We start from the raw sequence: 14,515 nt of genomic DNA on the forward strand, positions 1-14,515 counted from the left end.
TAACTTTACTATAAAAATAGTTTTTCCCTATTTTTTGATTTGTTTTTTGCATTATTTATTTTCTTTTGTTTTTTGCTTTAATTTTTAATTCTGTTTGCTTTTAGGTTAGCAAAATTATAAACTTTCTGTTAGTGCCATTAGTTTTAGAAAAATTATAAACTTTCTGTTAGTGCCATTAGTTTTCAAATTTGAATAGTTAAAATTTGAATTCTTTGAAATTTGTGTGAATCACAAGTTTGTGATTAACTTACTAAAAAGATGAGAATAGATGCGCTTATACAGAAAATTCAACCTAAATTCATAGTAAATTTATATGAATTTCAGAGAAATTCACTATGAATTTAGGTTAAACTTTTCTCTATTAGGGCATCTATTTTCACTTTGAGAGGAGCTCAACAAGGCAGAGAGGGAAGGGCTTATAAACCGGTGTGAGCCCCCTTCGATTGGCGAGGTGGGACTAAACTCTGCCCGCAACGAGGACCAACCCTTTAGTCACAAACCGGGACTAATGGTCATGGGCCAGGGGCAAGGAGCAAAATTATAAACTTTCTGTTAGTGCCATTAGTTTTAGAAAAATCATAAACTTTCTGTTAGTGCCATTAGTTTTCAAATTTGAATAGTTAAAATTTGAATTCTTTGAAATTTGTTTGAATCACAAGTTTGTGATTAACTTTACTTATTCTGGTTTTTTTTGTTTTTCACATTATTTATTTTCTTTTGTTTTTTGCAATTTTTTTTAATTCTTTTTGCTTTTAGGTCAGCAAAATTATAAACTTTCTGTCAGTGCCATTAGTTTTAGAAAAATTATAAACTTTCTGTTAGTGCCATTAGTTTTCAAATTTGAATAGTTAAAATTTGAATTCTTTGAAATTTGTGTGAATCACAAGTTTGTGATTAACTTTACTATAAAAATAGTTTTTTTCCTGTTTTTTTGTTTTGTTTTTTGCATTATTTATTTTCTTTTGTTTTTTACTTTATTTTTTAATTCTTTTTGCTTTTAGGTCAGAAAAATTATAAACTTTCTGTTAGTGCCATCAGTTTTAGAAAAAATTATAATCTTTCTGTTAGTGTCATTAGTTTTCAAATTTGAATAGTTAAAATTTGAATAATGGTACTACGAGGGCCGAACCATAAGACATTAAAGCATTTCAAATGAACTCTGAAAAAGTTGAAAGTTGGCACGGTATCATAATTTCACCCACATAGCATGTGCATGTACAAAACGGACAATGGTAGCATACTCGTGTGTTACAAAGTTGGCATGGTATCATCATAATAGTTGCGGGAGAAAGTCTTCACTTTTTCTTCGCTTGTGTCATTTGCTTATTGCGCCGTAACCATGGATAATCTTCATCATTTATCAGGATGCTTGGGTCAGCCTTGACATTGAAGGGAGAAATTTCATGAAACTTTTCATAATCTTCAGACATGTCTGTCTTGCCGTCCACTCCCAGGACGTCCCTTTTTCCTGAAAGAACTACGTGGCGCTTTGGCTCATCGTATGATGTATTCGCTTCCTTATCTTTTCTTTTTCTCGGTTTGGTAGACATGTCCTTCACATAGATAACCTGTGCCACATCATTGGCTAGGACAAACGGTTCGTCAGTGTACCCAAGATTTTTCAGATCCACTGTTGTCATTCCGTACTGTGGGTCTACCTGTACCCCGCCACCTGACAGATTGACCCATTTGCACTTAAACAAAGGGACCTTAAAATCAGGTCCGTAGTCAAGTTCCCATATGTCCACTATGTAACCATAATATGTGTCCTTTCCGCTCTCAGTTGCTGCATCAAAGCGGACACCGCTGTTTTGGTTGGTGCTCTTTTGATCTTGGGCGATCGTGTAAAATGTATTCCCATTTATCTCGTATCCTTTGTAAGTCAATACAGTCAAAGATGGTCCCTGGACAACAAGTACAACTCATCACAAACAGTGTTGTCACCTCTGAGACGTGTTTCCAACCAACTGTTGAAAGTCCTGATGTGTTCACATGTAATCCAGTCATCGCACGGCTCCGGGTGTTTGGAGCGCAGACTGTTCTTGTGTTCATCAACATACGGGGTCACCAAGGTAGAGTTCTGTAGAACTGTGTAGTGTGCTTGAGACCAAGAATATCCGTCCCTGCATATTATTGAGTCACTTCCAAGAGTGCCTTTTCCAGTCAGTCTCCCCTCATACCGCGATTTAGGAAGACCTATCTTCTTAAGGTCAGGAATGAAGTCAACACAAAACCCGATAACATCCTCTGTTTGATGGCCCATAGAGATGCTTCCTTCTGGCCTAGCGCGGTTACGAACATATTTCTTTAGGACTCCCATGAACCTCTCAAAGGGGAACATATTGTGTAGAAATACGGGCCCCAGGATGACAATCTCGTCGACTAGATGAACTAGGACATGCGTCATGATATTGAAGAAGGATGGTGGGAACACCAGCTCAAAACTGACAAGACGTTGGGCCACATCACTCCTTAGCCTTTGTACGATTTCTGGATCGATCACCTTCTGAGAGATTGCATTGAGGAATGCACATAGCTTCACAATGGCTAATCAGACGTTTTCCGGTAGAAGCCCCCTCAATGCAACCGGAAGCAGTTGCGTCATAATCACGTGGCAATCATGAGACTTTAGGTTCTGAAACTTTTTCTCTGGAATATTTATTATTCCCTTTATATTCGACAAGAAGCCAGTCGTGACCTTCATACCGAGCAGGCATTCAAAGAAGATTTCTTTCTCTTCTTTCGTAAGAGCGTAGCTGGCAGGACCTTTATACTGCTTCGGAGGCATGCCGTCTTTTTCATGCAAACGTTGCAGGTCCTCCCGTGTCTCAGGTGTATCTTTTGTCTTCCCATACACGCCCAAGAAGCCTAGCAGGTTCACGCAAAGGTTCTTCGTCACATGCATCACGTCGATTGAAGAGCGGACCTCTAGGTCTTTTCAGTAGGGTAGGTCCCAAAATATAGATTTCTTCTTCCACATGGGTGCGTGTCCCTCAGCGTCATTCGGAACAGCTAGTCCACCAGGACCCTTTTCAAAGATTACGTGTAAATCATTGACCATATCAAGTACGTGATCACCGGTACGCATGACGGGCTTCTTCCGGTGATCTGCCTCGCCTTTGAAATGCTTGCCTTTCTTTCGACATTGATGGTTGGTCGGAAGAAATCGACGATGGCCCAGGTACACATTCTTCCTGCATTTGTCCAGGTATATACTTTCAGTGTCATCTAAACAGTGCGTACATGCGTGGTATCCTTTGTTTGTCTGTCCTGAAAGGTTACTGAGAGCGGGCCAATCGTTGATGGTCACGAACAACAATGCCTTAAGGTTAAATTCCTCCTGTATGTGCTCATCCCACGTACGTACACCGTTTTCATTCCACAGCTGTAAAAGTTCTTCAACTAATGGCCTTAGGTACACATCAATGTCGTTGCCGGGTTGCTTAGGGCCTTGGATGAGAACTGGCATCATAATGAACTTCCGCTTCATGCACATCCAAGGAGGAAGGTTATACATACATAGAGTCACGGGCCAGGTGTTGTGATTGCTGCTCTGCTCCCCGAAAGGATTAATGCCATCCGCGCTTAAATCAAACCATACATTCCTTGGGTCCTTCGCAAACTCATCCCAGTACTTTCTCTCGATTTTTCTCCACTGCGACCCGTCAGCGGGTGCTCTCAACTTCCCATCTTTCTTTCGGTTCTCACTGTGCCATCGCATCAACTTGGCATGCTCTTCGTTTCTGAACAGACGTTTCAACCGTGGTATTATAGGAGCATACCACATCACCTTCGCAGGAACCCTCTTCCTGGGGGGCTCGCCGTCAACATCACCAGGGTCATCTCGTCTGATCTTATACTGCAATGCACCGCATACCGGGCATGCGTTCAGATCCTTGTATGCACCACGGTAGAGGATGCAGTCATTAGGGCATGCATGTATCTTCTCCACCTCCAATCCTAGAGGGCATACGACCTTCTTTGCTGCGTATGTACTGTCGGGCAATTCGTTATCCTTTGGAAGCTTCTTCTTCAATATTTTCAGTAGCTTCTCAAATCCTTTGTCAGCCACAACATTCTCTGCCTTCCACTGCAGCAATTCCAGTACGGTACCGAGCTTTGTGTTGCCATCTTCGCAATTGGGGTACAACCCTTTTTTGTGATCCTCTAACATGCGATCGAACTTCAGCTTCTCCTTTTGACTTTCGCATTGCGTCCTTGCATCGACAATGACCCGGCGGAGATCATCATCATCGGGCACATCGTCTGGTTCCTCTTGATCTTTAGCAGCTTCACCCGTTGCAGCATCATTGGGCACATCGTCTGGTTCCTCTTGATCTTCACCAGCTCCCCCCATTGCAGCATCACCGTATTCAGGGGGCACATAGTTGTCATCGTACTCTTCTTCTTCGCCATCTTCCATCATAACCCCTATTTCTCCGTGCCTCGTCCAAACATTATAGTGTGGCATGAAACCCTTGTAAAGCAGGTGGGAGTGAAGGATTTTCCGGTTAGAGTAAGACCTCGTATTCCCACATTCAGTGCATGGACAACACATAAAACCATTCTGCTTGTTTGCCTCAGCCGCATCGAGAAACTCATGCACGCCCTTAATGTACTCGCATGTGTGTCTGTCACCGTACATCCATTGCCGGTTCATCTGCGTGCATTATATATAATTAAATGTCCAAATTAATAGAAGTTCATCATCACATTAAAACCAACGTGCATACATAGTTCTCATCTAACAACATATAACTCTCCAGAGCATCTAATTAATTAAACCATACATTGAAACTATGTAAAACATTTCAATGCAAAAACAAATGCAATCATAATTGCAACCAAGGTAACAATTGGTCCAACGGCATAATGATACCAAGCCTCGGTATGAATGGCATGTTTTCTAATCTTTATAATCTTCAAGCGCATTGCATCCATCTTGATCTTGTGATCATCGACGACATCCGCAACATGCAACTCCAATATCATCTTCTCCTCCTCAATTTTTTTTTATTTTTTTCCTTCAACAAATTGTTTTCTTCTTCAACTAAATTTAACCTCTCGACAATAGGGTCAGTTGGCATTTCCGATTCACATACATCCTACATAAATAAAATCTATGTCACGTTGATCGGCATAATTTTCATAAACAATAAATGAACAAATAGTTATAAAGATAATATATATACCACATCCGAATCATAGACAGGACGACGGCCGACGGGGACGGATACCAAAACCATCGCACTATATAAGATGCAATAATAAAAGTAAGAAAATAATACAAGTATCTATGTAAACATACAAGTAAGAATATTTTTCCTTTCAGAAAGAAGATAAGAACAAGAGGCTCACCACGGTGGTGCCGGCGATGAGCTCGGCGCGGGTGATCGACGGCGGTGAAGACGGGGACGGGGCATGACGGACCGCTAAACCTAGACAAATATTATGGAAAATGGAGCTTGGAGAGGAGAAAGCTTAAGTAGTGCGGCTCGGGCATTCCATCGAACACCTTGTGTGCATACGAGGTGAGCTAGAGCACCACCAAGCCCTCTCCCCCTCGGTCAGAAAAAAACAGAGCAGTGTGCTCTGCTCTTACGCGAGAGGGTATATATAGGCACCTCATTGGTCCCGGTTGGTGGCATGAACCGGGACTAAAGGGGAGCCTTTGGTCCCGGTTCAAGCCACCAACCAGGACCAATGGTGGTGGGCCAGGAGCGAGGCCCATTGGTCCCGGTTCGTCCCACCAACCGGGGCTAAAAGGTCGAGATGAACCGGGACCAATGGCCCACGTGGCCCGGCCGGCCCCCTGGGCTCACGAACCGGGACCAATGCCCCCATTGGTCCCGGTTCTGGACTGAACCGGGACTAATGGGCTGACCTGACCTGGACTAAAGCCCTGTTTTCTACTAGTGTATACTTTGCCGAGTATGTTTTGGCCTTAGCCGAGTATTTTGGATACTCGTCTTTTAATGTTTCTTCTCTGGTGAGTTATGAGGGAATAATAAGTTAATTAATTGCATGTATACACAAATACAATAATATGCTTTTGATGACATATAATACATACATATTGGGTTAGTCAAATCGATAGCATGGAAGCACACACAAGCTCCATACACCCATCTTAGAGCAACTATAATAGAGTGAATGTAGGTCAAAAATGCCTAGGAGCACCTGCGGGCTCACCTCCCTGATATCTCACCATTAAATAAGCATAAGGATATGTACCACTATATTAGTATGCACGTATTCATGAGCTTAATTTGACATATGATTTCTTTTAGGAGAGGTATAGGGTATGTATTCTTCCATACTCTTAATGATCTCTGACTTGAAATAAATGCATCTAGATATGGGTGGACATCTGACATGCATGCAGATTTGAGGGAACCTGCGTTTTGAATCAGATAAAACATCTAATATTCAGTTTGTACCAAGTTTATAATTCCAATATTATCTTAACTTTGAAAATATTTTTCACAAATATTTTTATCAGTTTTTAAACTATAATACCATTTTCCATCTAAGTTATGTGTCTTCTATAAAAATTGAGAATCTTATCCTGCAATAATTAAAACTACGGATTTCATAATTATTAAATTTAGAAATAGAAACAGATAATTCCAATCCAGGAAAATTCAAGGTACAAATTCAATGAAATTAAGTATTTCTATTTTTAGTGAAAACCTGAGAACTTCATGATAGTAATTCTAGACGATTTAACTGTACTAATCTCAAAACTTTTCCTCTAAAAATCTAGTATGTTATTAGTCACATTGCCTGATTTACCAGTGCAGTGTAGCCGCATTTAATCATTCATCTTCATGCTCCAGCGAAGATGAATTGACGTAATTACATTGCAAGTAGCTGTTTTGCATTCATTTACTGAGCCGCGTCATACTCTGACATACCTGTATTTGCAGAGGAAAGACAACACGTTAACTTTTCTTGCATGCAAACGGTAGTCTCATTAATTAGGACTATTGACTTTGTGTGCACACCACAGGAGAGCATTGTGTATCACCAAAAGAACTAGAAACTCATTAAGCTATCAATGAAGTCATCCCGATGCAGCCACTCACATGTTCGTTTTGGCCTTTGGGACTTTACAGGCGAATTAACACACTGTGACAACCGACTTGTCAGGTTATTAAATGCGCCATTTACAAGAGCCTAGCTGTTCCTCTCACACCTTCATTTCTTACCACACTTCACAAAAGTTGCAACGTACTTGTTCACTGTATATTTCTTCAAAAATTTAATCATCCAAGTGCACTCTTACTGCTTTTGATTAGACGAGATGCTACAGAATGATGCGCTCGCTTCAATGATTTATTCTCAGAGCCACTCCATGTATGCAAGACTAGTGCTAAACATATAAAAGTTCTTAAACAACAAACCTCAGCAATCAATTCTGAACTTGACCGCTCTCTTCGCCATGGTTTTTTCATGGTTGTTTTAACTGAACCCGGATCCATTCGCACATCTGATGTAGGAATCATATCATTTCCAAATAGCACCAGCTATAGTTTGAAGAGATGGCTTTTATCAGCAACTGGGTATGAGCTGCCCCGACCGTCTCTCGTCTTCTCTGGATATGGGATGTTGGGGAAGATGAACTGTAAGCTCTTGGAGGGGATCCTTACTCCTTTTTGATCTGGCAATGAAGGGAATGCCGCTGGATGTAAAGCATAAATGGCCTAGCTCTAACACGGAAGATAGTTAATGCATTGTGCCCCTGTTCTATATTCTAATGCTCGCCATGCACACATATTGAATGGCAATGCACAGGTCAAAACTGTTCACGTGTACGCCTCTGTGAGGTATTCACACATGAGAAACCATTTTGTTAAATGATGCACATATCCCGAGCTAGCATGGGAGCGGATGTGATTTCAGTGTGCAGCGTCGCCGAGTGCTCCTAATCCGCTTCCTAATGTAGGTAGGCTATAAAAGAGGCCACATGAGATTTTTGCCTAATTGAAGTAGAGAGGAGAGCAGAGAGAGAAGAGGAGCGGGCTGTAGATGTACATCCAGCTGTAGTACATGCTCCAACATATTTTGTGAGAGAAGAAGTTGGACCACATATTCGTGTTTCTAGTGAGAAGGACATTCAAATAAGATCCATTTTAAATACATTTCGATGAGTTTTTAAAAATTTCTTTTATTTCACCTTTTGAAACTTAGTATGAGCGACCGGCAAAATTGTATGTTTCAGAACCGACAAAATTGTAAGTTTCAAGTATCAAGTCTGAAACTTGGTACGAGTGACTTATAAAATCATAAGTTTAAAAACCCGCGACCGATAAAGTCGTAAAGATTAAGAAACTAAAACTTAAAACTTGTTATGTGGAATCAACAACTTTGTGGATTGTGAAACAATCAGACGGTTAACGCAGCTGGGCAGGTGCGATTTTTTTTGAAGCCCAAACCATAGAACGATCATTCTACAGTAATTTTCATTAATTAAAGATAAAGTTTACAGACAATCTATACCTACTAATAAAGCAAGGTGCGTTTCTCCGATTTTTTCATCCGTTCACCGCCAAAAGATTATTTTTCCCTCTATCCGAGGTGGTACTAAACTTTCGTACTCCATCTGTTGGCAAAGGAAAAACGATTTATGCAGAATTTTGTATATGGGCTGCGCACCCTATGACCCAGTAAAGTCAGCCCATATTTTCCTGCCCCCGCAGCAATAAAAAAATTCTATTTCCCGCTCAATGGGGAAACTAATTTAAACTACGCATAGGGCGCCCAAGACTAGGCAGGTCATTTTTCTATGTGTTCCTATTGCAAGTCTATTTTATTCATTTTTTCAGAAATTCAATTTTTAAAAAAATGTTCGCAATTGTAATTTTTCAATTTTTATTCAAAATTTCGTAAAAAATACAAATTACAAAAATGTGTTCCTACTCTGCAAAATGTTTGGATTTTTTTCTCTTGCCAAAATTTATTCAAATATAAATTACAAAAATATTCCCATGTTACAAGAAATGTTTGTATTTTTAAAAATTGTTCAACATCTAAAAAAAGGCATTTAAAAAAAATTCAAATTCGAAAAATATTCTTGTTTTAAAGATATGTTTAAAAATTGAAAATAAAGTTTGCATTAAAGAAATACATTTTCTAAAATTCTTCTGCATTTTTAAAACATATTCCCATTTAAAAAATCACAACTTAAAAAATGTTCGTATTTTTATAAGAAGGTTCATGTCTTTAAGAAATGTATGTGCATTTCAGGAAATGTTCCGTTCAAATTTTTGTTCTTGCTTTGTTCAAAAATGTTTGGAATTTTCAAAAGAACCGTCTATAATTTGGAAAATTGTTCAAGTTGCCAAGTATATTCGGTAGTTCATGTTATGAATTCTACAATTGTGTTCCTATTTAAATATGTTAGAAATTATATTTTTTTTGTTATTCCGATTTTTTTTCAGAATATAAAATATTATTCCCATTTTTGAATTTTTTTTGGGGTTTTCAAAAAATAATTCAAGATTTAAAAATGTTACAAATTAGAATTATTGTTTTAGTGATATTTTCAAAAATTGAAAATAATATTTGCATTAAAAGACAAATTTCTAAATTTCATCTATATGTTCAAAACATTTTCCGTTTCCAAAAATTGTTCACCACTTAAAAAAATGTATTTTTATAAAACGTTCATGTTTTAAGAAATGTTTGTGGATTTCAACAAATGTTCCATTCAAATTTTTTGTTCGTCTTTTTAAAAATGCGTGTAATTTGGAAAATTGTTCATGTTGCCATGTATATTTGGATTTCATAGTTATTGGTTTTTGAAAAGTTCAAAAAAAAAGTGTCGAATCTCGCGTTGCATTATATTCTTTTATATTTATGCTGACCATTGGTTAGCAGAACACGTTTGTTTGAGTGGCTAGCAACATGTGGTCGGGTCTTTGAGGTCGTGAGGTCGATCAATCCCATACTGGGCCTGCTCTGCATCCGGCGCATCGAGTTAAGTCGGCTTGTTCAGAATAAGGGACACCATAAGTTATTGACAGTGGTAGCTTCCATGTGGCAATAAAAAAGAATATGCTGGTTAATTATAATTGAAACAAATTATAGGCACGTGTCAATAAAAACGAATGTACTGGTTTGGCCCTAATTAAAGGATGCCATGTTGAACTAGAAAATACGGACATGTGGGGGTCTTGATCCATTCTTATATTGAGCTAGAGGTATATAATTTTATCATCCCGTTGCAGCGCACGTGCATATGTGCTAGTATATACAGAAGAAAAAAGCAGAATAAAGAAGCAAGTGCGACTTCCTGATGCACCATATGCGGGTTTTTTCATGAGACCAGCAAATGGGACCAAAAGATTCCCACAATGAAACGGCAGCATGCGTGCCTTGCAAAAGCGGACGCTACCTCCGGCCCTGTAATACTTTCTGACATAAAGACGAGGCTTGTTCAACCAAATAGTACTACGTCGCACTCCAGTCCCAGTCCCCACGTACGGAAATTAGCAGCGTATGAAATTCTAATTTGGAAACCAGGACAAACACACGCATGCGCGCTGTTCTAGGCAGCTAGCAATAGTAGGGGTAACTTAGGTAGTAATTTAGACTAATGTCATGCATATAACACTAGTCTAAATTACTCCCCACTATGACCAGCCTAAGGGGCGAAAATATCTGCAGCACCGGGTCGCACCGTGAGAGCGAGATGGACGACCACCGGCGTAATCGCCGCTCATTTAACATGTCCCTTTTCTTATGCTGATAAGGCTGGGCTTAAAGCCTAGCTTGCTAGCGGCAGGCAATAAGCTGTGTGGGCTCCATCACACTGCATTCCTTTATAGTTGAGTTTAAGCCTTGTCTCGTCCTCGGGTGGCCATGTCGGTGCCTCGGTGATGACACGAACGTCCCACTCTCCTTGGGTAGCGGTGGCGCTATCACCCGCGCGCACCGAATCTCTTGAGCAACAGAACGGCCGGCCGGCGAGGAAGTAGTGGACTTGCCTTTCTTGTCGCAACAACGATCAACCGAGACTGTACGGCGTTCTTCAAGGTGGACGTCTCAACTAATAAATAACTAAAAGCTCGCAACGTTCTCGGTTATGTGATGCGCAAACCAGGTTCACTAGGAGATGGCCATACGAAAAAGGGTGGGAATGACCGAAGCCACTGTCGCTAGCGCCCACCAGGTGCACGCCTCTTTCTCCCTGTGAAAAGACTGCATATATACATATCACGATGTCCACACACGGCACACTGATAAAAGAAAGCACGACATCATGAGCATCATGACATGGACGAGCACCAGCGTTCCCAACCGCTAGCTAGTTAAGCAAATGGAGCAGTGTATAACGACATAATGTATTCTCTTTGATGGCGTCCCGTATTTGCTGGGGTGCTAAAGGCCTAGCTAGCGGCAGGCAATAAGATTTGTTCCCTATGTGGGCGCAATCAATCCCTTCCATAACAAATTAACATCTTTACACTCCATTCGTGCCTTAAATATATTGGCCTCTCTTGGTGAGCAAGTAGAATAGTGGGCTATAATTAAGCCCGCTTAATTGACACTTTTGCCTATGTGAAGAAGATAGCGATAAGGAAAAAGTGAAGGAGTGGACTCTCATGCAAGAGTCAACCTCTATGCATGCTTCTAGGTAAAAATATTACTAAATTTTGATGGCATGGCATGTCTATATAGCCAACTCTATTGTATGAGTAATTAATATTGCTAAATCTTGATAACATGGCATGTCTATATAGCCAGCAGCTGGCTATATTATTAGCCATGCTCTAAAAGATAGTGACAATGCATGCATGCAGGAAACCTTGTCGTAAATATTTTTCCTTCAGGCCGACAATGGGAGGCCCAACACAAATACATCCAATGATATATGTGCTTCATATTGAAAGAAAGAAATTCACCACCGGTGGCACTATCGCTCTCTATCTTATGCCAGCTAGGGTGACGGTTACGTCATATACTACCTCCGTCCGGATTTATTAGCCCCCTCTCATTCTGGGCTAAAATTTGACCATCAAATTTAACTAATAAAATTTAAATTATATGTTACAAAAATTATACCACCGAAAAGCACTTTCAAATACAAATCCAATGGCTTATTTTTTTGTAAAATATATTCTATATTTTATTAGTCATATGCATGTTCAAAGTTTGGCTCAAAATGCTAGAGAGCTAAATAAATCGAGACGGGGGTAGTACTCATGGAGGACACGGGACTACTAGTGAACTTGCTTTTATCCGACCTCTCGGTGGTGCTGATTGAAAGCACTCTAGTGGCCGGCCGCCTGGGCAAAGATTCCAGCTATCTGATGTTGCCGGGCCCATTAACCAACCAAAGTATTCCCTCGGCACAAGTGCACAATGGTTCACGCACAACAGTATCAACACCTAGCCCTAAAAAAACAGTATCAACACCGTGACAATTATGTAACTATATATGGTGTGATGGTAGATGCTGATGATGCGCAATGTTATTTAGAACACACACAGTAGGCAGTAGAACAAGATAGATAATGCAACAATGGCATGCATGTCACCGGGAAAACATTGTGTTAAAAAAATTGTAAATGTATGTTTCCATTTTTTTCCATTGAATAGAAAAAAACAAAGGAAAGAAACTACTGTGATTGCCTCCGTAGACTAAATTCTTTAAACCCGTGATATTATTACACAATCAAATGTATGTTGCTCTGATCTGCTCTACATATACGTGGCATGTCCTGTTTGCGTGGTGATTTCCACGTTAGGCATATGAACGTATACGGTTGTTGAGGTGTAATGACATGGCTCGCAGCAGTGACTTCTTCATTGAAAGTGGGGGCGACAATACAAGGTGACTTAAGATTGGTGGTGCTTTTGAACACATGGTCTCGAGCTCCGGAGTAAAAACTCTAGGTTTCACCTACATTGGTTGTACATGGCAATGGTTGTTTCTACATCATACCCTTGTTGGAGGCATTGTATAGAGTTTACTCAGACTTATTCTTTGAGGTGAAAACCCAAGATCTAACTGACGTGGGTGGATCTGGTGATGGCGGCACTCGTGTGTTGTTTCCTTCCTGCAGTCATCATTGTTAAAGCACTTTTCTCACAGTATGGGTACTGTCATCGGTGGTGGTTGATGTTGATTGTTGCACTTGCATACTGAGTTCACTTCAACAGGACTTTCAGAGGTCACTTTTCTTTTTCTTCTTTGTGTGTGTGCATTGGTGTTGTCTGTGTGCATCCTAATTCTGCAGAGGCTAGGTGTCTTCATGATGATTGTATTTTCATGATGCAACATTATGAATCAATAAAATCCACCCTTTATAGAAAAAACATTTTGAAAATTTATGTTTGCATGGGAAACCACAAACATAGGCAAGATCCAATTCTTTTCGGAAAAGGTCACACCTTGTGGTCTTTTTGCGCCAAACACTTACTTCATACTGACGTCAACAAATCAACATATTCAATGTTGCTTATTCTCTTAATATCTTCTTCGAATTGTTTGTTCCCATTTTGTATCAGTGATGAAGGATCAATATTAGTGTCACATGCTACTATGTATAGTTGTATACTAATGAAGTGAAGTGTTGTATGATGTGGCTATATCAGTGAATATTTACAAGAAACAAAATCATGTAAAGTACACCATCATATTAATCATGCAACCAAGTTGTCTATCACAATCATTATCAGCTGCTTCCACCACCCAGAGGGAGTAACTGTGCCGAAACAGCGAGAGCATATTCGGCGCACTAGACACACATATGTGGTGTACTAATATACTATACAAGATGATTGCTTAGTGTCTTTAGTGATAATGAAAAACCTTAAACTTTTGAAAACATTGTCACAACATATATCTATCATGTGTCTCAATTTTTTTTATCCAAGTCCAACTAAAATTCAGAGAATAATAATAACAAATTCAACTACAGACAACTATATGATAGTATTCACTCTGTTTGAATTTCCTATTGTTACCTGATTTGCCTTATTTGTTTGTCAACCTACAAATTTAATTGGGACATGAAATTCTATGGCATAATATTTGTGCATTGTGTTATCTCATGATTTTAAAATTTCTATGAAGTTTAGATGTTTTTAGTTTTGTGTAATAGTACACCTATAATAATGATCGTAGACCTTAAGTTTTTTGGCTATGTTCACAAGATCGTATCTATTTTCACGCATTATTATATGATCATACACCTTAGAAAGTAGAAAATATTTAGTGGACTACCACAACATATCGCATTTTTTTCTTGAATCTTGATCACATTTCTTAGTGTTTCGATTAGCATCCAACCATGCCGACTCATCCACAACTTACAAAAAAAATTGCACTGTCATTTCACTACAGACAAACATCTTGCAGTAGTGCCATTTTTTGACTTAGTAGTCTGAAATTCAATATGACCAAAATATTCAAAGCTCTAATGGAACTCAGAATTAGCAAAAGCATATTTATAGTTATCGTTCTGATAACTGGAGCTCAATTCCTCTTCGGTAATATAATTGC

This window comes from Triticum dicoccoides, chromosome 1A (assembly GCF_002162155.2).
Source record: "Triticum dicoccoides isolate Atlit2015 ecotype Zavitan chromosome 1A, WEW_v2.0, whole genome shotgun sequence".
In the NCBI taxonomy this organism is placed as follows: Eukaryota; Viridiplantae; Streptophyta; class Magnoliopsida; order Poales; family Poaceae; genus Triticum; species Triticum dicoccoides.